At 42.4% G+C, this 27451-nt stretch overlaps 1 protein-coding gene across 2 annotated transcripts in view; it reads right to left on the reverse strand.

The window, feature by feature from the left end:
• The window catches only part of LOC112239153 (estrogen-related receptor gamma), a 310010-nt gene extending 283039 nt beyond the window's left edge, over positions 1-26971 (reverse strand). The window contains exon 1 of one of the 2 annotated variants that reach the window (XM_042330139.1): positions 26661-26971. The gene's annotated coding sequence lies outside the window, so the exon portion shown is untranslated. The remainder of the gene's footprint in view (positions 1-26660) is intronic. The other variant, XM_042330137.1, reaches the window with a different exon arrangement.
• Positions 26972-27451: the final 480 nt, after the last annotated feature.

A 27451-nucleotide genomic window follows, 5' to 3' on the forward strand; every position in this document is an offset into this window, starting at 1 on the left:
ATACACATGATAGGTGGCCGCACTCGGGTTTCAATGAAAATACTAGTGCTGAGACGCGATACACAGGGGCTAAAGCCAGGAGCTATTAACAACCTGGACATCACTCACACACACACACACACACACACACACACACACACACACACACACACACACACACACACACACACACACACACACACACACACACACACACACACACACACACACACACACACACACACACACACACAGCTACCTCACCCCATCTGACCCCGTTCCAAGGCAGAGCCAAGGGAAAATATGACACACACAACACACCTATCCACACCCCCTCACAACCTCACACACACACACAGCAACTCCCCCCTGATTTAAGACCGGCATGTCTTATCACTGGGGGGACATTATAAATAGGCCTCAAGTGGCAACCAGACACCAGGGAGCAGGGTAACAAGACGGTCACGGTGGTATTTATAGGGGACGGAGGGACCAACCGACTCACTGGGGTCACCAGGAAGAAGAGAGGGAGGAGGGACATGTGAGAGAGGTTGGGTTGACCATGAAGTATTCCATAGCAGCTGTGATGTTAAGATTCAGTAGAGCTGTTGTCATCATGACTCTGACCATGATAGGTTATGGTCAAAACTGGTTCGTGGTCAAGTTAGCTCCATGGTCAAACATGATGGAGAAAGTTTTAAAAAACTCATTTGTTACAACTGCATCCTGTTTCCATTGACCCTGATTTCCACGTTTCCTCGCATCCTCTGACCTTTTCAGTGACGAAAGGACAGGAGGAGAAGGACACAAGGAAGCACAACTACAGTACATTGGGAAATATTCATGAACAATTGCATGCATCCTACTTTTCAGGAATAATATGAGATTCAACAAAGGTGTAGATTAAGAGGCAGTTTAGGGTCTGAAAGAGTTTCCCACAAAACAGTACTGGACAGAGACAAACAAGAGATGACCAATCAAACAACCAGGCCAAACTAGGCCGAACTGTACACACTCACACAAACCCTGTTTAGTGAAACTGTGATGGAATGAATAGGGTGATGTATGTTTTATGCCTCTCTCTCAATCTTTCTCTTTCTCTCTCTGTCTCTCTCTCTTTGTCTCTCTCAATTCAATTCAATTTAAGGGCTTTATTGGTATGGGAAACATGTGTTTACATTGCCCAAGCAGGTAAAATAGATAATAAACAAAAGTGAAATAAACAATAAAAAAATAACTGTAAACATTACACTCACTAAAGTTCCAAAAATAAGAAAGACATTTCAAATGTCATGTTGATTATATTTACAGAGTTGTAATGATGTGTAAATAGGTAAAGAACAAAAGGGAAATATAAATAAAACATAAATATAGGTTGTATTAACAAATGTGTTAGTTCTTCACTGGTTGCCCTTTTCTTGTGGCAACAGGTCACAAATATTGCTGATGAGATTGCACACTGGTACTTCACCCAATATACATGGGAGTTTATCAAAATTCTTTGTGGGTCTGTGTAATCTGAGGGAAATATGTGTCTCTAATATGGTCCTTCATTTTTGCAGGAAGTTAGGAAGTGAACTGAGTCTGTGCAGTCAAAGCTTTCCTTAAGTTTGTGTCAGCCAGTGTACTCTCCGTTTAGGGACAAAAAGCATTCTGAGTTTGGGTCAGTCAGTGTACTCTCCGTTTAGGGCCAAAAAGCATTCTAATTTCTTCATTTTTTTTGTTGTAAATTCTTTCCAATGTGTCAAGTAATTTTTTTTTTTTCTCATGATTTGGTTGGGTCTAATTGTGTTGCTGTCCTGGGGCTCTGTGGCGTCTGTTTGTGAACAGAGCCCCAAGATCAGCTTCCTTAAGGGGCTCTTGTCCAGGATCATCTCTCTGTAGGTGATGGATTTGTTATGGAAGGTTTGGGAATTGCTTCCTCTTAGGTGGTTGTAGAATTTGTCTTTTTTCTGGGTTTTGATAATTAGCGGGTATCGGCCTAATTCGGCTCTGCTTGCCTTATTTGGTGTTTTACATTGTACAAGGAGGATATTTTTCCAGATTATTGGTTGGTGAGTGGACCCCAGACCTCACAACCATAAAGGGTAATGAGTTCTATATCTGATTCAAGCATTTTTTTAGCCAGATCCTAATTGGTATGTCAAATGTTATGTTCCTTTTGATGGCATAGAAGGCCCTTCTTGCCTTGTCTCTCAGATTGTTCACAGCTTTGTGGAAGTTACCTGTGGCGCTGATGTTTAGGCCGAGGTTTGTACAGTGTTTTGTGTGCTCTAGGGCAACGATGTCTAGATGGAATTTGTATTTTGGAGAGGGGAGATGGAGAGAGTGGGGAGATGGATGGAAAGGAGAGAGAGGGGAGATGGAAGTAAAGGAGAGAGAGTGGAGATGGAGAGAGAGGGGACCTTGTTTGGAACACCCTTATTTTGGTCTTACTGAGATTTACTGTCAGGGCCCAGGTTTGTCAGAATCTGTGCAGAAGATCTAGGTGCTCCTTGGTTGGGGACAGAAGCACCAGATCATCAGCAAACAGTAGACATTTGACTTCAGATTCTAGTAGTGTGAGGCTGAGTGCTGCAGACTGTTCTATTGCCCTCACCAATATGTTGATATATATGTTGAAGAGGGTGGGGCTTAAGCTGAATTCCTGACTCAGCCCCCGGCCCTGTGGAAAGAAATGTGTTCATTTTTTACCAATTTTAACCACACACTTGTTGTTTGTGTACATGGATTTTATAATGTAGTATATTTTTCCCCCAACACCACTTTCCATCAATTTGTATAGCAGGCCCTCATACCAAATTCAGTTGAAAGCTTTTATCAACAAAGCATGAGAAGATTTTGCCTTTGTTTTGGTTTGTTTGTCTCTCTCTCTTTCTCATTCTCTTTCTCTGTATCTCCCTCTCCGTCTCTCTCTCTCTCCCTCTGTCTGTTTCTCTCTCTCTTTCTCATTCTCTTTCTCTGTATCTCCCTCTCCGTCTCTCTCTCTCTCCCTCTGTCTGTTTCTCTCTCTTTCTCATTCTCTTTCTCTGTATCTCCCTCTCTGTCTCTCTCTCTCTCCCTCTGTCTGTTTCTCTCTCTCATTCTCTTTCTCTGTATCTCCCTCTCTGTCTCTCTCTCTCTCCCTCTGTCTGTTTCTCTCTCTCTTTCTCATTCTCTTTCTCTGTATCTCCCTCTCCGTCTCTCTCTCTCTCCCTCTGTCTGTTTCTCTCTCTCTTTCTCATTCTCTTTCTCTGTATCTCCCTCTCCGTCTATCTCTCTCTCCCTCTGTCTGTTTCTCTCTCTCTTTCTCATTCTCTTTCTCTGTATCTCCCTCTCCGTCTCTCTCTTGTCTTCATATGACAGGTGGTGTCAGATTAGAGAATATACACAATACAGAAAGATCAAGAAAGGGGCAGAGAGAGAGACGGCGAGGTAGAGAGCGAGAAAGAGAGACAGAAAGAGAGATAAAAAGACAGAGAGAAAGAGAGAGAAAGCGAGAGAGACTGAAAGAGAGAAAGAGAGAGAAAGAGAGAGGATGAAGGCAGCATAGTTGTTAACAGGGTTGGAACATAGTGTTCTACTCTCCAACAGAACCAGTTAATCTATCCTTATGACACTGTCTAGCTCTCAGAGAGAGAAAGATGTAAAGGGTGAGGATAGAGAGGGAAGGATGGAAAAGGAGAGAAGAGGGAGAGAGAAAAAGGGCTAGAGAAAGAGAGGTAGAGATGAAGAGGAAGAACAACAGAAAGAGCGAGAGAGACTAGCGAGAGAGAGAGAGAAAGAGAGAGAGAAAGAGAGAGAGAGAGAGAGAAAGACAGAGAGACAGAGAGAGAGAGACAGAGAGAGAGAGAGAGAGAGACAGAGAGAGTTTGAGTTTTTATAAAACCTTTATTTTTTTACTCAAGTGTTAACATTTAAAAAAATGACACACTGCCTTTTCAGAAATGAAACAACAAATGTAATTCCTAAACAAAAATAAATACATAACATATATATTCAACTTATTTCATCAGCAAAAAATAATTTCCCCTCCTCTACAAAACAAAGCGCTCTTTTGTAGGCCCACTTCTCCTCAAATAATAGGAGATCTTTTACAGCTGAAAAGAACTCAAAATCTACTTTTATTCTTGCTTTCACTAATCCTTTAAAAACACATCTTACATCCTTCCCATATCCCGTTTCTATCTTATGTTTTCTACTCAGAAAAATTGACATCTTAGCTTGTCCCAAAATAAAATTTAACATTTGACATTTTCTTTTCTGTTGTTTACTATATTGAAACCCCAAAATAAAAACAGTGTTATTGAAAAATTCCCCTACAGCTTTAAACAAAGATTCCAGCATTTCCAATAGAGGTTTTATCCTCTCACACTCCATAAAACAGTGAAAAATGGTTTCTCTTATATTACAAAAAGGACATCCATCTCTAACATCTGAATTAATAACAGATACAAAAGCATTAACTGCAATGATGCCATGTAAAACCCTCCATTGCATATCACCAGTACCCTTTTGTAACGGTGGTTTGTACAGTGCCCTCCATGCTGGCTTTACCCTATCATCAATGCCCAATTTTACCCTCCATGGAGTGTCTTTTCTATTTTTCAATTTATCTTTATTCAACACCTTGACACACCCCCTATACAAGTCCTTCCCATTCACCTCATCCAAACCCACCTCCTCCAACCCTCTCAAATCCAGCAATTACGCCTTTCTTTCTGACTCTGGGATATTTGGTGTAATCCGTAGTCTTGGAAATGAGATGTCTTCATCTTGTACCTTCTTCTTGTGGCTACTAAGCATACCCCATTCTTCCGCTGACAGAGCCTTCCTACAGCTCCCCAGCATTTGTCCGACAATCCTTTCCGACCTCATCCCCAAATGTTCTGCCACCCGTCTTCCATCCATTAATGCGGGCCCAGCCATGGCCATTAACTGTCTTAAGGTGATGATTTTCCCCTTCACCAGAATCTTGGAGAAATGTGGAACAGCTGCAGTTGTACAATCCAGTCTTGCCCCATACACCAGAGGTTCCTCCAACAGCCAATGCACTGACTCCGCTGAAGTTCGTCTAGACACCTTCATTATGCTCCACACTCTGAGAAGTCCTCTGTAAAACGGAGGTACTCCCTCCCTAGAAATCTGGCTACTATCAACCAGAAATAAAGCCTTCTTTAAACCTAATCCTCCAACCCGTTGTAATATAAGACCTGCCACCCCTCTCCACACCACATTTTCCGGTCCATAAAGCAACCTTTGAATAAACTGAAATCGGAAAGCAGCAGCCCTACTAGCAAGATGTACAAGACCTTGTCCCCCCTCTTCTTTTGACAAATACAAAACACTTTGTGGAACCCAGTGATATTTATCCCAAAAGAAATCCACAATAATTGCCTGTATCTTAGCCAGAAGGCCAGATGGTGGTTCTAAAACTGACAACCGATGCCACAGTGCAGATGCAATCACATTATTAACTATAATAGTGCGCCCCCTATATGACATACGAGATAATAACCAACGCCATCTCCTCATCCTCCCTTCCACCATTTCAACCACCCCACTCCAATTTTTTCCATAGTCCCCTCATCTCCTAGGTATACTCCAAGATACTTAAAACCTCCCTTACACCATTCTAGCCCCCTGGCAAAGCCATGATCCCTCCAGACCATTCTCCAATCTGTAACGCACAACTCTTTTCCCAATTTACCTTTGCAGAGGATATTCCCTAAAACGATCAACCATTAGACTCAAGCTATCCACCTCCGCTTGATTTTTCACTAACACAACTACATCATCAGCATAGGCTGAGAGACGAATAGGAGGAATATCCTCTGAAAGGCACACCCCTGCAATGCGCCTTCTAATGCTATTTAGTAGTGGCTCTATAGCAATGGCATATAACATCCCTGACATAGAACATCCCTGCCTAATACCTCTACACACTTTAAAAGGAGCACTCAAACCACCGTTAACTTTCAATACACTTTCAATGTCACCATATATCACCTTTATCATGGCAATAAAACCAGAGCTGAACCCAAACGCCTCAAACGTTTGCCATAAATATTGATGTTCAACTCGGTCAAATGCCTTTTCCTGATCAATTGAAATTAGACCAGCATCCAACCCAATAGCCCTAGAGACGTCCAAAAAATCACGAATCAGAGAAATGTTATCCCCTATCTGCCTGCCAGGAACACAGTAGGACTGATCCGTATGTATGATTTGCCCCATCACCTCCCTCAGCCTGTTGGACAAAGCTTTTGACAATATCTTATAATCAGTGCACAATAAAGCCACCGGCCTCCAGTTCTTCACCTCCCTCGGGTCACCCTTTTTGGGCAGTAGGGTGAGGACAGCCCTTCTGCAGCTTATTGGTAGTAACCCTCCGGTTAAACTATCATTAGCTACTTCTAACCAATCCTCACCCAACATAGCCCAAAAAGACTTAAAAAGTCAACGGGAAGCCCATCAATGCCTGGTGCCCTTCCATTTTCCATGCCTTTTAATGCAGTGTATAAATCCTGCAAAGACAATGGTTGCTCAAGCTCAACCTGAGCTCTGCAGCCACCTTTGGGAGCCCATCAAAGAACTGCTGTGTCACTGTTTTGTCCTCTTTGTACTCACACTTGTAGAGCTCAGCATAGAACTCTACTGCCCTCTTTCTAATTTCACTAGGGCTAGTGAGCTCTTGTCCAACAGATGATTTGAGACAATGAATAATTTTTCTTTGTCCATTCTTTTTCTCTAAACCAAAGAAAAATTTGGATGAGGCATCCATTTCAGATATTCCCTGAAATTTACTTCTCACCAGTGCCCCCTGTGCTCTGATACCCAGCAGGTCTGCCAATGCAGTTTTTCTCCTCTTGAGGGCCTGAGTATGGCCTCGATCTCCTGTGGTCTCAACCAACGTCATGAGTTCCACTATTTCAATCTCTAGGGCTTTCATTGATCTGGTGATATCTTTGGTGACATTCCTCGTGTATTGATTACAAAATTGCTGAATCTGGATTTTCCCTATATCCCACCACTGTTGAATGGATACAAAACTGGCCTTTTGAGACCTCCATCTCTCCCAAAACAAACTGAAACAGTTCCTGAAGTGAGCATCACTCAATAAAGTTATATTAAAATGCCAGTATGCGCTTTTGGGTTTTACATCGTTAATGAACACCACCTCTGTTATTAAACAATGATCAGAAAATCCCACTGGAGTTATCACACTTGATTTACAAACTTGAGATTGATGCTCAAAAACATAAAACCTATCTAACCTGGCCATAGAGATGATGTTCTCTCTCACATGCGCCCAGGTGTACTGCCTTGTTCCTCCATGTTGACTCCGCCAAATATCACACAATTCATTTGTTACAATGAGGCGTTTTAAAAACATCCTTGAGGCTATATGAGGTTCTTGGTGATTTCTATCTAAATCACTAACTGTGCAGTTAAAATCCCCAGCAATAAACAAATAATCTTCTTTGTTACATTTCTCAATGGTATTTGATAATGTCTCTAAAAAACATACCCTCTCAACTGTCACCACTGGGGCATATACATTTATCAGACACATAGTGATGTTTTCATACCTTGCTCTAACTTTTAATAACCTCCCCTCAACTACCTCTTCAACCTCATATGACAACGGCAAAAACCCTTTTGAGAACAAGATAACCACACCCCCACTTTTTGAGTTTTTATGACTACACACCACTGTCCCCCCACTCCTGTTGCCACATAACTTCATTTTCCAAATTACTATGCGTTTCTTGTAGAAAAATGATGTCACTTCCCTTTCCTCTAATTAACTCATACACCATGGCTCTTTTTTAACATCTCTTGCCCCATTTACGTTTAAAGAAGAAATCTTAAAACTGCTCATGGATAAAAAAAATATACAGAGGAAGATACAGCCACCACATCTCTTTACAGAGTTAAGACTGCAACTGAACTCTTTCATTTTCTTTAGAATTTACATCACTTATCACTCTTGTGACCACTTTCTTGAGTCTAGCAATTTCAGGGCTTTTCAAACTTCCCCCTGTAATTTTGACATCAGAAACTTTGCTGATTCAATAAACAATTCACGTTCAGGGAAAAAATCAGTTACATTGTAATCCTGCATATATTTCTTCCCTTTTGTCAACTTCAAAATTGACGTATCCTCTCGATCCCATACATCCCTTCCACCCCATTTATCTCACTATATTGTTGTGACGCGTCAGATGACTCACTCTCACTATCCTCCCCAGAAGAATACTCCACCATCTCTACACCTTTTCATCTTCAATTGATTTATCAAACTCTACCTTTCTCTTAGAATTAGACCCTTCACCACCCCTTAAATTCTTCCTTTTACTCCTCGGTATTTTGAAAACATCCGCTTCCTTTTCCATTATTTCAATCTCCTCTTGACTTCCAATTTCATTTTCCAGCACCACCTCAGCGACGGCAGTCGCAATCTCACCTACTGTTTCCCCTCCCTCTTTGTTCTGATCTACCACAATTGCCCCCGTATCCACACTGCCTTCCTCTCCTGCTTTTCCAACCACATCTGCCCACCTTCTCTCTTCTCCTGCACCCGTAGTATTTTCAGCCCTTCGCGGTGGTGCGTTATTTGCACTCGCACTAAAACTACTACCAGGCTCAGCGCGCTCATTTTCGGGACAACTACGCACCAAATGCCCCTCTCTTCCACATCCAAAGCATTTCATTGATTCAGTAGATGCATAGAAGACATAATCAAATCCATCAATCTTAAAGCTAAACGCTAAATTCAGTTCATCTCCTTCCTTTTTTAAAATCATATGCACTTGTCTCCTATGAGACACGACATGTTTCAACAACGGAGATTTGCATCCAAAAAGAACCTTCTTTATTGTAGATACAATTTGACCATGGCGAGATAACTCTCGCTCTAACACTTCATCTCTAACAAATGGTGGCACGTTAGAAAGCATAACTTTCTTCGCAGGATTCATAAGCGGAAATACCAGCGTCTGTGTCTCCCGCAACACAACACCCCTCTCAACTATTTTATTCACCTTTTCAATTGAATCTAAGAATATCACTACAGCGCTATTCATCCTTGAGGCTGATTTGATGCTATCATACCCAATGATAGCACCCACAGCCAAGCTACATTCTTCCACTGAACACCCGGCCGCAGCAGGAATCTTTACTCCATGCCTCCGACTAAGTTTTTCAAACTCTTCATTTCCACAGTGGCCATAGCAACCAGCCCCACCCGCTGGTTGTGCCCTCGCGAAAAACCAACCTCAAAGCAAAGATCCCACCACCCCTATACGTGCTTAGTGATAGTTTAAACAAGATACCCTTAAAACAACTAAACTAATCAATATATATATATATACATACCAAAACCCAATAGAGTGAAAAGAAATTCCATTCGCACTCACAATCACTCCTGCTTGACGACTCACTCCCAGCATGCACTCCCAGCATGCACTCCGAGAAAGAGAGAGAGAGAGAGAGAGAGAGAGAGAGAGAGAGAGAGAGAGAGAGAGAAATAGAGAGAGAGAGAGAGAGAGAAGAGAGAGAGAAGAGAGAGAGAGAGAGAGAGAGAGAGAAGAGAGAGAGAGAGAGAGAGAGAGAGAGAGAGAGAGAGAGAGAGAGAGAGAGTTTGAGTTTTAAATACTCTTTATTGGGTCTGGGGGCCCACCACACAATAAATACTCATACAAAACCACAGTTACACATCAATTAAAAACACAACTCCAATTCCTCCTCCACAGTAACTACACACAACAGCCTCTGTATACCCCATATACTCAAAAACAGATCGATATTGTTGACAAGTTTGTAATAGGCAAACTCAATCCTTAGTCTCGCTGCCAACATTCCCTCCAGCATTCCCACCACATCCACAGACCCCTGTCCCCGAATGCTGTTCTTTCGGGTCTTCCATATCGCTAATTTTGCTGCCCCTAACACAAAATTAAGCAACACAACTACACCCTTTTGACTGAACCTGTACTTTGGCCCAAATATATACAGTTGGGAAGAGAAAACCTCTCCCAACGTTGAGAACCAATCAGTGATCAGTTCAATCATCCCAACCAACCTGGGACACAATAAAAACAGATGTGCCAGAGATTCAGACCCAGCACAGAATGGACACCCCTCCCCAACAGTAGGATCCAGGTGTACCAGATGCATATTGGTGGCTATAGCTCCATGTATTATCCTCCATTGGAGGTCAGCTGTCCTCTTATCAATAGGCAGTTTATATAATGATCGCCAACAGCCTTTTGGAGAGGCACCTGGACCAAGCACATCCGCCCACCTCGTCGATTTTACCCCTTCCAGGGAAGAGGCATGGGACACCTTTACACATATTCTGTACATGGCCTTCTTTCCCACCTCCTTGAACTCCCCAGCTCCGGGGTATCGAAGGAAAGCAGCGTCCCCACGTCCTCTTCAAATGCCCCCATCGCAGCACTAACAATCAGTGCAGGGAACACATAATCCAGACCCTCCTTCCACCGATCAGAATTGGAAGTGTCAGTCACATACTGCAGATGAAGCACTGGCAAGGAATCGCAGACCTCATCGACGACCTTCCTCAGTAGACGAGATGATCGGATCCCCGCTCTTTCTCCCAGCTCCTCCAATCTGCTCCTGCTCTGCATCAGATGACCCAGCTTGGTACACCCCACGCCTAACAGGCATGAACGTAGGCTAGCTGAACCCAGAACACGGGACTGGATGGCAGTGTTGTGAAAAAGAGGCTCTTCAAAAAGCCACATCCCTGGTGGCGTGCAGGCCTTACGGGACTTGACAAAGACTCTCCAAGCCTGCATAACAGACTCATAAAATGGAGTCAGGCCAGTCAAATCACCCCCTCCAGCTTTAAGAGGAAAAGATGCTTGTCGAAGCCCAAACAGCCCGCTCTCCTCATCAATATGTAGGCTGTTTCGACCCAGCTAGAACAGTCTCTGTACAACAATCTCTGGGCTGCTTGGAGCCTGAAAGCCGTGATCCTAGAGAAATGTCCCCAGGCCTTGCCCACCCTCGTGCAGTGGCAGGTACAGGGCTGCAGCTTTAATCCAGTGTTGCCCAGACCAGAAGAAATTGACAAGGGTCCTCTGAAGCTCTTGTATCAGACCCTTTGGTGGCTGTAAAATCATTAGTCTGTGCCACAGGGTAGAAGCAGCAAGATTATTAGCTACCAGGACCCGTCCCCTATAAGACAGCTGGGGCAACACCCATTTCCACCTTGACAGTCTGGCACACACTTTCTCCACTACACCCTCCCAGTTCTTTTTTTGAAAGACATCGGAGCCTAGAAAAACCCCCAAAGTCTTCATTCCATCTCTGCCCCACTGAAGCCCCCCTGGTAACCATGGAGTAGACCCCATCTGAAGCTGACCTGCCCACAGCGCTTCACTCTTTCCCCAATTGACTTTAGCTGAGGAGGCCCCCTCATACACCTTTAAAGCGTTTGAGAGAACCTTAACATCCTCACCCCCTGTAATAAAAACTATCACGTCATCTGCATACGCAGACAGTGCTATCGTGGGACCCTTCGTTACACCTGGCACAAAGAAACCAGTAAGCTTCGCTCTTAAAAAACAAAGCATTGGTTCAATCGCCAGACTATATAACTGCCCTGAAATTGGGCATCCCTGCCTGATGCCCCTTTCGACAGGGATGGGGCAACTTAAACCACCACCCACCTTCACCATACACGAGGCTCCAGCATACAGTAAATTCACCCAAGACAGAAAAACATCCCCAAACCCAAAGGCTTTCATTATTTTAAACAAGTACTGGTGGTCCACACGATCAAAAGCCTTCTCCTGATCCAACGAAAGTAAACCCACATTTACATCAGACAGTTTACAAATGTCTAAAACATCTCTTATCAGAAACAAGTTGTCAACAATAGAGCGATCAGGTACACAGTAGGACTGGTCCTTGTGGATCAACAACCCCAGATACTCTTTCAACCTGTTTGAGAGACATTTAGAAACAATTTTATATTCTGCGCACAGCAAAGCAACAGGTCTCCAATTTTTTATGAGAGCCAAATCCCCTTTTTTGGCAACAGTGAAAGCACTGCACGTTGACAGGATACAGGAAGAGAACCCTCATGAAAAGATTCACACATCACTTCATAAAAGTCCTCCCCAATAGACCCCCAAAAGTGCTTATAAAACTCAGATGGTAACCCATCGATGCCAGGGGCTCGGCCTGTTGAGAGCTGCATAACTGCTGTGGACAGCTCCTGCAGTGTAATGTCAGCGTCCAATGCGACTCTCTGCTCAGGTCCCAATTTAGGAAGACCATGTAACAACTGTTCAGTACACATAGAGTCACAATCCTCCGCCTTATAAAGGGACGAGTAGAAATCCACGGCATGTTGACGCATTTCAATATCATTCGTGGTCACCTTCCCATCAGGGAGACGAAGGCAGACCATCTGTTTACGTTGAAATGTCGACTTTCCTAGGTTAAAAAAAAAAAGCACTAGGAGCATCCATATCCTTGAGGGAAGCGAAACGAGACCTAATCAAGGCACCCTTCACTCTTTCATGCAGAAACGACCTCAGTTCATGTCTCTTGTCCTGTAAGTTCATGACTAGTCCAGGGTCATTCTGAGTGAGCAGCTTCAATTCAATAGATTTGATGTCCTGTTCAAGGGCCTTGATAGTCTCTTTAAATTCAGTTTGAGACAGAGCAGTATACTGTTGACAAAAAACTCGTATTTGGGCCTTCCCAACCTCCCACCATTGTCTCAAGGACTCAAAATTCCCTTTTATACCCCTCCATTTTTCCCAAAACAACAAAAACCTGTCACAAAACATGACATCATGTAACAATTTAACATTAAAATACCAGTAAGGTGATGACCTTCGTGGACAGGACAAGTGAATATCAACAGTAACCATATGATGATCAGAGAAACCCACAGGAGTAATGGCACACTTTCCAACCCTACTACAGTATTGCTCAGATACATACAACCTGTCTAACCGTGCTGCACTGACACGACCTTCATTAATTTTTAGCCATGTGTACTGCCTAACTTTGGCATTCCTTACTCTCCACACATCAGAAAGCTCAAACTCAGTTAATAGGCCAGACAGGCAAGTGGCTGACCGCAGGTGAGGTTCTTCAGCGGTGCGATCAACAGTAAAATCCACTGTACAGTTCCAGTCACCCCCTAAAACCATACACCCCTCTTGGTCACACTGTCTTAACATTTCCTTTAGTTGATCAAATACAGCAATACGCTCTGTACCCTCATTAGGAGCATAAACATTCAAAAAAAAAAAAAAAACCCCATAACATCCACCTTGACCAATAAAACCCGACCCTTGACAATCTCTGTTGTAGATACCACAGTCACTCCTAAGCCTGAGGAAAACAATATTGCCACCCCAGCACTGAAATTAGTACCATGACTGAGTACATGCTGCCCCTCCCACCACATACCCCAGTCAACCTCATTTTCCTCATCGCTATGTGTCTCCTGTAGGAAAACTACATTAAGCCTTTTCTGTTTTATTACTTCTAATACCCAAGCCCTCTTATTCCTGTCCCTTCCCCCATTCATATTGAGAGAACCTACCCTTAGTACCTCCATGTAGAAAAGAGAAAAGAAAAGCAGAAGAAACCACAGAGAAACCAACGAGAAAAAAGACACCCTATGAAGCATGATCATCATCATTATTTTTTTTTCTTCTCTTAACCTGAACACGTTTCCCACCACCTTTTGCTGCTGCAACAGCAGTAATAAATTTCCTCAAGCGAAACCGCTTCTTCTCACTCAGCTGGTCTAACCCCACCGTCTTCTGTAACATCACAGCTGACCTCACAAACTTATCAACATCAAAATAATCTGCCAATTTGACAGATTTCCCAAAAGTCTGATCCAGAAACTCATTTACCTCCTCTAGATCATAAACTGAGTCCGCACCAGCAGCTGTCATATCTAAAGAGATATCCATATCCTTCTCTTGATCCTCCTCAGCTGAGAACACAGACAACTGACTCCCCTCTACCACATCCCTTTCAACACTCTCCACTTGCACCTCATCACTCGTACCAGGCATCTCCTCCACTATCTGGGAGACTAGCCCCACCTGAACATCACTACTCATAGTGGGCATCTTCTCCACTAACTGAGAGCCTAGCTCCACATGAACCCCAGCACTCGTAGTGGGCATCTCCTCCACTACCTGGGAGCTTAGCTCCACATGAAAACCCTCCTGTACCTCATTACTCGTAGTGGGCATCTCCTCCACTACCTGGGAGCCTAGCTCCACATGCAAACCCTCCTGTACCTCATTACTCGTAGTGGGCAACTCCTCCACTACCTGGGAGCCTAGCTCTACATGAACCCCCTCCTTTACCCCAGCACTCATACTGGGCACCTGCTCACCAGTCTGAGGAACTGGCTCTTCAGATACATCCTTACCTTCTACAACAATACTTTTCTGTAGCATAACATTTCCTTCTAATACAAGTTGCAACCCCGTGCCCTCAACACGGATAACTTGTTCCTCAGCAACAGGTGCTTGTGGCTGCTCTACTGCTGTCAGCTCACCTCTCCCTACATCAGTGGGCCCAGGCGTTACGATGACCACCTGTGCCCCTCCCTCTGCCTTCTCCCTTTTCGGGCAAGCATGTCGCTTATGACCAACATCCCCACACTCAAAACACCGTTGACTACCCGTACTAGCATAAGCCATATACAATCTATTGTCATACTTGATTTTAAACGATAACTCTAAAGTCTGCTCCGGTGAGTCCAAAAACATAAACACCTGTCGCCGAAATGACATTACCTGTTTCAACGCCGGGTGTTTGCAACCCAACGGGACAACCTTAATTGAACTGGCGAACTTCCCAAAGCGCAATAACTCGCGCTCCAATAGCTCATTAGGAATAAACGGTGGTACATTTGAAATCGTTACCCTTGTTGACGGAGAAAAAAAGCGGCGTAACTTGAATAAACATTCCTTTAAGAAGTACACCATGCTCAACCATCCGATCAACTAGACACTCTTCTTTAAGAAATACCACCACAGCTTTATTCATCCGGGATGCATACGCAATATTCTCATAGCCTACCTTCTCTCCTACGGCGACCAGAAACTCCTCCACCGTGACAGCAGCTTCAGTAACACACCTAAAGCCATGCCGAAGTGACAGGGACGGCATCCCCATTCGGGCTGCCATCCCCGCCAAAATCAGGGTAATTTCGATACGAAAACAAAATACTTAATTCTACCACAACAAAAATAATAACGTTAATCATGCATCAACAAAAAAAATGCCACCAAGAAATAGCAAACCGAAAGAAAGTTGTGAATATCTAACTCTCCACAACACACGCACTCCTTCACTCAAACAATTCCCAGCATGCACCAATCACTCCCAGCATGCAGAAAGAGAGAGAGAGAGAGAGAGACAGAGAGAGAGAGACAGAGAGAGAGAGAGAGAGAGACAGAGAGAGAGAGAGTTTGAGTTTTTATAAAATCTTTATTTTTTACTCAAGTGTTAACATAAATTTTGTAATTCCTAAACAAAAATAAATACATAACATATACATTCAACTTATTCCATCAGCAAAAAATTATTTCCCCTCCTCTACAAAACAAAGCGCTCCTTCGTAGGCCCACTTCTCCTCAAATAATAGATCTTTTACAGCTGAAAAGAACTCAAAATCTACTTTTATTCTACTTTATTCTACTACTCTACTACTTCTTTTATCTACTTTTATTCTTGCTTTCACTAATCCTTTAAAAACACATCTTACATCCTGCCCATATCCCGTTTCTATCTTATGTTTCCTACTCAGAAAAATTGACATCTTAGCTTGTCCCAAAATAAAATTTAACATTTGACATTTTCTTTTCTGTTGTTTACTATATTGAAACCCCAAAATAAAAACAGTGTTATTGAAAAACTCCCCTACAGCTTTAAAACCTGTTAAAGATAGGGCTGACTACTGCCCCCTTTGGAGGAATTGCGTGCCCATAGTAAACAGAAAAAAAAATGTCAAAAATTGCTAATATATGCATATAATAATTATTATTGAATAGAAAACACTCTAAAGCTTCTAAAACCGTTCAAATTATGTCTCTATGTAAAGCAGAACTCTCAGGGCAGCCATTCTCCCAAACTCTCTCTTGGCAACAGAAAAGTTGGGACAACTTTGACGTCATCGCCCCCACCCTTCCCAACCAGCTACAGATCTGGGAACAGTTTCTATCTCTTCAGCGCGATGTCCCCTTTCAGTGGGGCCTGCCATTGTGAGAATCGCGTGCTCCCTCGAGTTTTGGCGGGCTGAAACCTCCGGGTCACGCGAAAATACATGCACTTTCATGCATACGTCGGGTCCGGAGCTCTCTTTGTTCCAAGATTCCACAAACGATGTAGGTTTGTCTGTTCACGCGAAGGATTGTTTTGTATGTTTAGAACATGCTAAAGCTCGATTCTGCACTTAGTTTGACCAGTTTAGTCGACATATAATATGTAATTTTGAAGTTTTGATGCGCATCCACTAGAATTTTGCCTGCATTTCGACCGGAATTTGTCGTGTTTGATAACCTAAAGACACAGACTTGAAAACCAAACGCAGTTTTTGGTAAGTATAACTCCTTCCACGTCTTCTGATCGAAGAACATCAAAGGTAAGGGAATATTTATGTGTTAATTATGGGTTTCTGTGGACTCCGAGATAGAGGAGACATAATGCTAATTTCTGAGCGACGTCTCATATTATAGCCTAGTGAACGAATTCTGTAACGTTAAAAATAAATGTAACACAGTGGTTGCATTAAGAAGAAGTGTATCTTTCTAACTATATGTAGAACATGTATATTTAGTCAAAGTTTATGATGTGTATTGCTTGTTATCTGACGTTAGCTCCGGCAGATATCATAATTTCTCCGGACATTTGAGTAGCATTTTTTGAACATGGCGTCATTGTAAACAGAGATTTATGGATATAAATTGCATATTATTGAAAAAAACATAAATGTACTGTGTAACATGTCCTATTACTGTCATCTGATGAAGATTTTCAAAAGGTTAGTGAATTATTTTTCTTTTAATCCTGCGGTTGTTGATTGCATATTTTGTTCAACGTGGCTAATTCAAATTAGCTGTGTCTTTGGTGGTGGTTTGACATAAATATGTGCTATGTTTTCGCCGTAAAACATTTTAGAAATCTGACTTGCTGGCTAGATGAACAAGGTGTTTATCTTTCATTTGAGCTATTGGACTTGTTAATGTGTGGAGGTTAAATATTTCTAAGAATATTTTTGCGTTCCATGCGCCACGTCCCAGTTAACGTCGGAAGGGATCGTTCCCAAATGGGAACCCTAACCCGTCATCAGGTTAAAAAAGTCCTTGAGGCTATATGAGGTTCTTGGTGATTTCTATCTAAATCGCTAACTGTGCAGTTAAAATCCCCAGCAATAAATAAATAATCTTCTTTGTTACATTTCTCAATGGTATTTGATAATGTCTCTAAAAAACATACCCTCTCAACTGTCACCACTGGGGCATATACATTTATCAGACACATAGTGATGTTTTCATACCTTGCTCTAGCTTTTAATAATCTCCCCTCAACTACCTCTTCAACCTCATATGACAAAGGCAAAAACCCTTTTGAGAACAAGAGAACCACACCCCCACTTTTTGAGTTTTTATGACTACACACCACTGTCCCCCCCCACTCCTGTTGCCACATAACTTCATTTTCCAAATTACTATGCGTTTCTTGTAGAAAATTTATGTCACTTCCCTTTCCCCTAATTAACTCATACACCATGGCTCTTTTTTTTACCATCTCTTGCCCCATTTACGTTTAAAGAAGAAATCTTAAAACTGCTCATGGATGAAAGAAAAAAATACAGAGGAAGATACAGCCACCACATCTCTTTACAGAGTTAAAACTGCAACTGAACTCTTTCATTTTCTTTAGAATTTACATCACTTATCACTCTCGTGACCACTTTCTTGAGTCTAGCAATTTCAGGGCTTTTCAAACTTCCCCCTGTAATGTTTGACATCAGAAACTTTGCTGATTCAATAAACAATTCACGTTCAGGGAAAAAATCAGTTACATTGTAATCCTGCATATATTTCTTCCCTTTTGTCAACTTCAGAAATTGACGTATCTTCTCGATCCCATACCTTCCTTCCACCCCATTTATCTCACTATATTGTTGTGACGCGTCAGATGACTCACTCTCGCTATCCTCCCCAGAAGAAAACTCCACCATGTCTACAACTTGTTCATCTTCAACTGATTTATCAATCTCTACCTTTCTCTTAGAATTCGACCCTTCACCACCCCTTAAATTCTTCCTTTTACTCCTCGGTATTTTGAAAACATCTGCTTCCTTTTCCGTTATTTCAATCTCCTCTTGACCTCCAATTTCATTTTCCAGCACCACCTCAGCGACGGCAGTCACAATCTCACCTACTGTTTCCCCTCCCTCTTTGTTCTGATCTACCACAATTGCCCCCGTATCCACAATGCCTTCCTCTCCTACTTTTCCAACCACATCTGCCCACCTTCTCTCTTCCCCTGCACCCTTAGCATGTTCATCCCTTCGCGGTGGTGCGGTAGTTGCACCAGCACTAGAGCTACTACCAGGCTTAGCGTGCTCATTCTCGGGACAACTACGCACCAAATGCCCCTCTCTCCCACAGCCAAAGCATTTCATTGATTCAGTAGATGCATAGAAGACATAATCAAATCCATCAATCTTAAAACTGAACGCTAAATTCAGTTCATCTCCGTCCTTTTTTAAAATCATATGCACTTGTCTCCTATGAGACACGACATGTTTCAACAACGGAGATTTGCATCCAAAAAGAACCTTCTTTATTGTAGATACGATTTGACCATGGCGAGATAACTCTCGCTCCAACACTTCATCTCTAAAAAATGGTGGCACGTTAGAAAGTACAACTTTCTTCGCCGGATTCATAAGCAGAAATACCGGCGTCTGTGTCTCCCTCAACACAACACCCCTCTCAACTATTTTATTCACCTTTTCAATTGAATCTAAGAATATCGCTATTCATCCTTGAGGCTGATTTGATGCTATCATACCCAATGATAGCACCCACAGCCAAGCTACATTCTTCCACTGAACACCCGGCCGCAGCAGGAATCTTTACTCCATGCCTCCGACTAAGTTTTCCAACTCTACATTTCCGCGAGTGGCCATTGCAACCAGCCCCACCCGCTGGTTGTGCCCTCGCGAAAAACCAACCTCAAAAATCCCACCACCCCTATACGTGCTTAGTGATAGTTAAACAATATACCCTTAAAACAACTAAACGAATCAATATATATATATATATATATATATACATACCAAAACCCAATAGAGTGAAAAGAAATTCCATTCGCTCTCACAATCACTCCTGCTTGACGACTCACTCCCAGCATGCACTCCGACGAGAGAGTGAGAGAGAGAGAGACAGAGACAGAGAGACAGAGAGAGAGAGAGAGACAGAGAGAGAGAGAGATAGAGAGATAGAGAGAGAGAGAGAGAGAGATAGATAGAGAAAGAGAGAGATAGATAGAGAGAGAGAGAGAGAGAGAGAGAGAGAGAGAGAGAGAGAGAGAGAGAGAGAGAGCTACTAGCTGGATATGTAGGAGCTTTATAACTTCCCTGTCCATTTGTCCGTGATTCCACCTCTGACCTCTGTTACCTGCATAAATAGTGTGCTCTTCTGGAGCGCCGGGGTAGCGCTGAGAGCTAAACGTGTCCCGGCTAATGAAGCTTTCAGCGTGGGTCTGCTCTGACAGCTGGCGGGGGAGGGCCAGGAACTACATGCCATGAAATAAGGAGTAAAATTGATTAGCAATTTTCATTTACACAGCAAAACAAAACCTGCTCTGCAAATCAGGGGAAGCCATGTTAAAAATGCACTATGCAGAAATCACACTGCCATTTCCTGGTTGTTAAAACTTAAAAGTTTATGTGACAAAACAAGCAAGTATAGTTTAGGGAATCATTGTACCATCTAAACCGCTGTGAAATATATTTTCTATAACCAAACATATTGTATTTTTAGCTGTTTTAAGCTGGTGTACAAAACTGAAAGTAAAAGATGCATAAATGGATCTAACACTTCTTGCCTTCAATGAGAATGACAGAACAATAACATATTTCTATCTGACTTCGGTCTGGTCGTCCAAAAAGTCACATATGGCAGCTTTATATGTTGGTGGAGAGACCTGTTGGGGTGAAAACATCTATATATTTCGCCAATGAGAACTAAAGCCAAATATGCTACATTCACGATACCCTTTATTTGGGAGAGAAAGAGAGAGACAGAGAGAGAGAGAAGGGGGAGAGAGGGGGAGAGAGTGCACACAAAAAACTATACCTACCTCGGCCTAAACATTAGTTCCACAGGTAACTTCCACAACGATGTAACTATCTGAGAGACAAGAAATGCAAGAAATGTCTTCTAGGCCATCAAAAGGAACATAAAATTCAGCATACCAATTAGGATCTGGCCAAAAACACTTGAATATGTTATAGAACCCATTGCCCTAAACGGTTGTGAGGTCTGGGGGTCCGCTCACCAACCAAGAATTCACAGAATGTGACAAACCCCAAATTGAGACTTTTGCAAAAATATTCTTTGTACAACATAATACATGCGGAGCAGAATTAGGCTGATACCCGCTAATGATCAAAATCCAGAAAACAGACTTTAAATTCTACAACCACCTAAAAGGAAGCATTTCGAAAACTTTTCATAACAAAGCCATCACATACAGAGAAATGAACCTGAAGAAAAGCCCCCTAAGCAAGTTGGTCCTGGTGCTCTGTTCACGAGCACAAACAGACCCCACAGAGCCCCAGGACAGAAACACAATTAGACCCAATCAAATCATGAGAAAACAAAAAGATAATTACTTGACACATTGGAAAGAATTTACAAAAAAACTAAGCAAACTGGAATGTGCAGACACATGGAGCATAGCCTTGCTATTGAGAAAGGCCGCCATAGACAGATCTGGCTCTCAAGAGAAGATTGGCTATGTGCACACAAACTGAGCTGCACTTCCTAACCCCTGCCAAATGTATGACCATATTAGAGACACATATTTCCACAAAGACCCGCAAAGAATTCGAAAACAATCCCAATTTTGATCAACTCCCATATCTACTGGGTAAAATAACACAGTGTGCCATCACAGCAGCAAGATTTGTGACCTGCTCCCACAAGAAAAGGGCAAACAGTGAAGAACAAACACTATCAGTCTTTATATACACACCATAAGTCTTTATATAAACACCATCAGTCTTTATACACACCATCAGTCTTTATATAAACCATCAGTTTTTATATAAACACCATCAGTCTTTATTCACACCATCAGTCTTTATATACACCATCAGTCTTTATATATACACCATCAGTCTTTATATAAACACCATCAGTCTTTATATGCACACCATCAGTCTTTATATACACCATCAGTCTTTATATACACCATCAGTCTTTATATACACACCATCAGTCTTTATATACACACCATCAGTCATTATATACACCATCAGTCTTTATATAAACACCATCAGTCTTTATATATACACCATCAGTCTTTATATACACACCATCAGTCTTTATATACACCATCAGTCTTTATATACACACCATCATTCTTTATATAAATACCATCAGTCTTTATATACACACCACCAGTCTTTATATACACACCACCAGTCTTTATATACACCATCAGTCTTTATATACACCATCAGTCTTTATATACACACCGTCACTCTTTATATACACCATCAGACTTTATATACACACCATCAGTCTTTATATACACACCATCAGTCTTTATATACACACCATCAGTCTTTATATACACACCATCAGTCTTTATACACACCATCAATCTTTATATACACACCATCAGTCTTTATATACACCATCAGTCTTTATATAAACACCATCAGTCTTTATATACACCATCACTCTTTATATACACACCATCACTCTTTATATACACCATCAGTCTTTATATACACAGCATCAGTCTTTATATACACACCATCAGTCTTTATATACACCATCAGTCTTTATATATACCATCAGTCTTTATATACACCATCAGTCTTTATATACACCATCAGTCTTTATATACACCATCAGTCTTTATATATACCATCAGTCTTTATATACACCATCAGTCTTTATATATACCATCAGTCTTTATATACACACCATCAGTCTTTATATGCACCATCAGTCTTTATATAAATCCCATCAGTCTTTATATACACACCACCAGTCTTTATATATACCATCAGTCTTTATATACACCATCAGTATTTATATATACACCATCAGTCTTTATATACACAACATCAGTCTTTATGTACACCATCAGTCTTTATATACACACCATCAGTCTTTATATACACACCATCAATCTTTATATACCCACCATCACTCTTTATATACACCATCAGACTTTATATACACACCATCACTCTTTAAATACACCATCAGTCTTTATATACACACCATCAGTCTTTATATACACACCATCAGTCTTTATATAAACACCATCAGTCTTTATATACACACCATCAGTCTTTATACACACCATCAGTCTTTATATACACACCATCAGTCTTTATATACACCATCAGTCTTTATATACACACCATCAATCTTTATACACACCATCAGTCTTTATAAACACCATCAATCTTTATATACACACCATCAGTCTTTATATACACACATCAGTCTTTATATACACCATCCGTCTTTATATACAAACCATCAGTCTTTATATACACACCATCAGTCTTTATATACACACACCATTATTCTTTATATAAACACCATCAGTCTTTATATACACCATCAGACTTTATATACACACCATCAGTCTTTATATAAACCATCAGTCTTGATATACACACATCACTCTTTATATACACCATCAGTCTTTAGTTATTAACGCCACTCAGTACCTTCACCAATAAAGGATTTAGTCAACGTGGCGTCCCAAGCTTAATGTGCATTGTGGCCGGCCCAGAATTATATTGTAGGAAGTTTATTGAAGGGCTTTCTGTCAGAACTCAGAGGGGCATGATGGTATCAACAATTACCAGAGCAACCTGCATGGGCACTCAGCACACCACCTAGGGGCTTTCTCCATCACACACACACACACACACACACACACACACACACACACACACACACACACACACACACACACACACACACACACACACACACACACACACACACACACACACACACACACACACACACACACACACACACACACACATACACACACACACACACACACACACACACACACACACACACACACACACACACACACACACACACACACACACACACACACACACACATACACACACACGCAGGTTAAACACTATGGCTCTCACTTTAGAGACAGACAAACCACAACCGGCCTTATCCTCATCCTTGTGGAGATCGGTAGGCCCCAAACTCAGAGAGTAGCAGAAAACAAAGTATTTATACTTGATTCTACTCTAAAAACTCTCTCCCTGTGAGAGAATAAAAGGAGGATCCCAAGACTGGCAGCTGGTGAATGAGAAAAAAAGTTTTCTAACCAAAACACTGTACACAAGTCTAAATGTCATTTTCTGCAAGATTACACACAATAAATTATTAGCTTTATAAAACCCATAACTAATGACTTCCAATGATACAATCTATAGCTATCGATCGGCTAACAATCGAGGCTGGGTGTTACACTCTTTCACTATAGTACACTTTACAGAGAGGAAAGGAGAGGATGCACAGTACAGAACAAACAAGGGAGGGAAAGAGGGAGGGAGCTAGTAGAGATAGGAGAGATAGGAAGGAAGCAAGATTGGAAGCTCTGGAAGCTCTAGTCTTCAGCTCAGTGTGGATGTTGCCTGTAATCCATGACTTCTGGTTGTGATATGTACGTACGGTCACTGTGGGGACGACGTCGGCGATGCACTTATTAATGAAGCAGGTGACTGATGTGATAAATTCCTCAATGCCATTGGATGAATCCCAGAACATATTCCAATCTGTGCTAGCGAAACAGCGAAACATACCGAAACATAGTGTCATAGAGTGTAAATGCACACAATACGTCTGATTTTAATGTTAGTGTACTTGGAACTGCATCCCATGGTAATAATCCTACACTTAACGGCTTGTTAAAAGTGTACTTGGAACTGAGAACTAAAAGTGGTCCCTCACAGGAGAGTGGAAGGGGAGGAAAAGAACGTGGTTTTAATCCAGAGCACCACTAATCCATGGTATTAAGCTTCTAAATGGTTTGTTTCAAGCCAATGAATTCATGCAGATCTGACCGGCTCTGGTCATGTCATTAAGATGATGGGCGACTTCATGGGAAAGAAAATCAAACGTGGGTCTATCCCGCTACATTAATGCACAGGGTCTTCTCCCAACCACGCAGTCAAATCCTGCTGTACTACACACACACACACACACACACACACACACACACACACACAAACACACACACACACTCCACCATGCACAGGAATACATTTTTACGAGGGGGAGGAGGAAGGGACCTGAAGTTGATGGCTACATTATGGCAGTGGAATACTAATGATTGGATCAGCCTGGGTCTAAGTCTACAGGATTTTACTTGGTTTTTGTTGCCAGAAGCAAAGCCTGGATTAGAAATAAATACAGGCTTAGAGAGAACAGAGAGATAGACTGGACAAACACACGACTTCAAACAATCGGAGAGAAATCCTAAATAGTTACTTTCACTTAATACTCAGCAAAAGAGCAAGAGATGGAGCGGGAGAGAGAGACTGAAGGATAGATAAAGACAACGGAAGGAAGGAAGGAAGAACGTCCTGCTCGGCGTGCTTCAGATCGCCATGATTCCTTCTAAAATCCACTTCCTGCTTGACGTGATGTCACTGCATACATCACTGGGAGAGGACTGCAGCTGCCTGAGGGCTGTGGATCTCTGATTAGCAGTCTCTCTCTCTGTGTGTGTTTGTGTGTGTGTGTCAGTGGACAGCCAGTGGCATCTCTCCCTCTGCATGGGTATTAATAGGAACACACGTCACACAGGCCTCGAGCTGGAACCTACCTTTAGGCACTGATCTAGGATCAGCTTACCCTCTTCAAAACACAAACTGAACCATTAGAAGGGGGAGGCGCAAAACTGACCATAGATCAGCATTCAGGGGCAGCTTTGTCTCAGTGCAGAAATAGACACAGAGGATACATCCAAGCAAACATATTCATCCATAGCAGAATATCCCATTGTGATCAAGTTAGCAGAGGGCACAGTGATATAGAATATAGACATGTTGGCCAACTTCAGAGCTAGGACGCCATGTTGCTTCCTCCAAGCCCTCCATTTAGCCATTCAGAATAAGCATTTGGATTCTTAGTACTGTCGTTGTAAGTACAGCGGTTCAGCTATCCTGATTAATTTTGAATTCTGTCGTATCAATGAGAATGCAATAAACACACCTTCATTCACTTAAACAAGAGCTGTAATTTCTCCAGATATCATTCCTGCTTACCCCCTCAATAGAAGTGGCCTTGCTGTCGTGTACCAGCTAACTACAGACACCCACCCTCTCGCTGTGTATCTGACCTGGCACAGCTCACTGTGAATGGGCCAAAGATGTGGCCGATGACCACTGACTTTTTAAATTATTGAGTGAGTGACCTCAATTGGCTGGTGAAAAAGGCCTCACATCACATCGCTCCAGAGAATCTGCTGATATTCTAAATATACACAACAAACATTGGCTAGATTCTGAGGCTGACCACTGATGTTCACAGAAGGAATGTAGTATTTATAGGTTTGATATCTAAATAAATTTTCTAGAATTAAGACCATGCATACTGGATACTGTATATTGTATGGTTGATATTTTGGCATATAGTAATCGGATAAGGGATACACTGAAATACTGTATGTAAGAATATTGCACACTTGCTTCAATAAGAGTGCCAATAGAGGATTAAATATGAACACTAGTTCAACTACTAGTAAGCTCTCAATCTCAAACCATATTTCAAAACTACTTAAAAGATATGGTACTAAACTGCTCACATTGTACTGTACACACGCACACATGCACACACACACACACACACACACACACACACACACACACACACACACACACACACACACACACACACACACACACACACACACACACACACGCACACACGCACACACATACGCATGCACACACACGCACGCACACACACGCACACACACGCACACACACACACGCACACACACACGCACGCACACACACACAAACACACGCACACACAAACACACCAAGTTTGGCAGCTTCTCCTGAACCATACAGCGTTTTGTATTGTCCATAATCCCCTGTCATGAGCATCTAGGCAGTGAAACAATAGTAGTCCATCCAACAGCAAGCACTCCCAGCTTGGCAGGTCAGAGGAGGAGCAGCAGGTTTACCACTACACACTCACACACACACACAAACACACTCGGGCACGCACACAGTCATGTACGGACACACACGTGCGCGCGCGCACACACACACACTCACACACACACACACACACACACACACACACACACACACACACACACACACTTGCCCTGATGAGGTGCACGTTACTCACAGTCTTCCTGGCTTTCTTGAAAGAGTTGTGGTGCAGTTTTCAAGGACACACTCGTCTGTCGTCTTCCCCCCTCTCTCTCTCTCTCTCTCTCTCTCTCTCTCCCTCTCTTGTCCTCCTCTCTGTCGCTGCAGCCACAACAAATGTGAATGTGACGCTCGCTCTATTTCTTGTCCTCTCGTTTCTCCCTCTCTTCTCTCCGTCTGCTGTCTCTGGATCAGGGGCTGAGTTGTTGTCTGTGTACCGCCAAGCGGGACCTCTATCTTGGCGAGTGTGGTTTGTGGGAGGGAAGGAGGGAGAGAGGGAGGGAGGGAGGGAGGGAGGGGGAAATAGATAGAAAAAGGAGTGCTGGATAAACTGACGGCTCTTTCCCCTGCCTGTCTACTGGTACACACACTGACACACACACACTCTACACAGAATCGGCTCCCGGCAGGCTCCTATTGCAAGCCAGCAGAAAACAGCCTGCTTTACTGAAAAGCACCAGCATCACATTTCAGGGAAGAGAGAGGGAGAGAAAGAGGTCTGGGACAGGACAGGACTGGAGAGGAAGTCTCAGGCTACTGAGCGCTACACGGTCCCCTAAGCCTAGCTGTCTCACGTGAAAAATGCCCCCCGCTGAATTCAGAAAAGGACTTCGATAAACAAACAAAGAAACGTTTATTTAAAGAGGGGGATGTGTTTCCTGTTTCTTGCATTGCCCACTGCTGCTTGCTCTGCTTCTTTTCCACATCAGCAGTGTTTCCCTGTTGGCAACACACACTGGGAGAGAAGGGTCGAGTACACTATCATCA

Source organism: Oncorhynchus tshawytscha, linkage group LG11 (genome assembly GCF_018296145.1).
Source record: "Oncorhynchus tshawytscha isolate Ot180627B linkage group LG11, Otsh_v2.0, whole genome shotgun sequence".
NCBI lineage: Eukaryota > Metazoa > Chordata > Actinopteri > Salmoniformes > Salmonidae > Oncorhynchus > Oncorhynchus tshawytscha.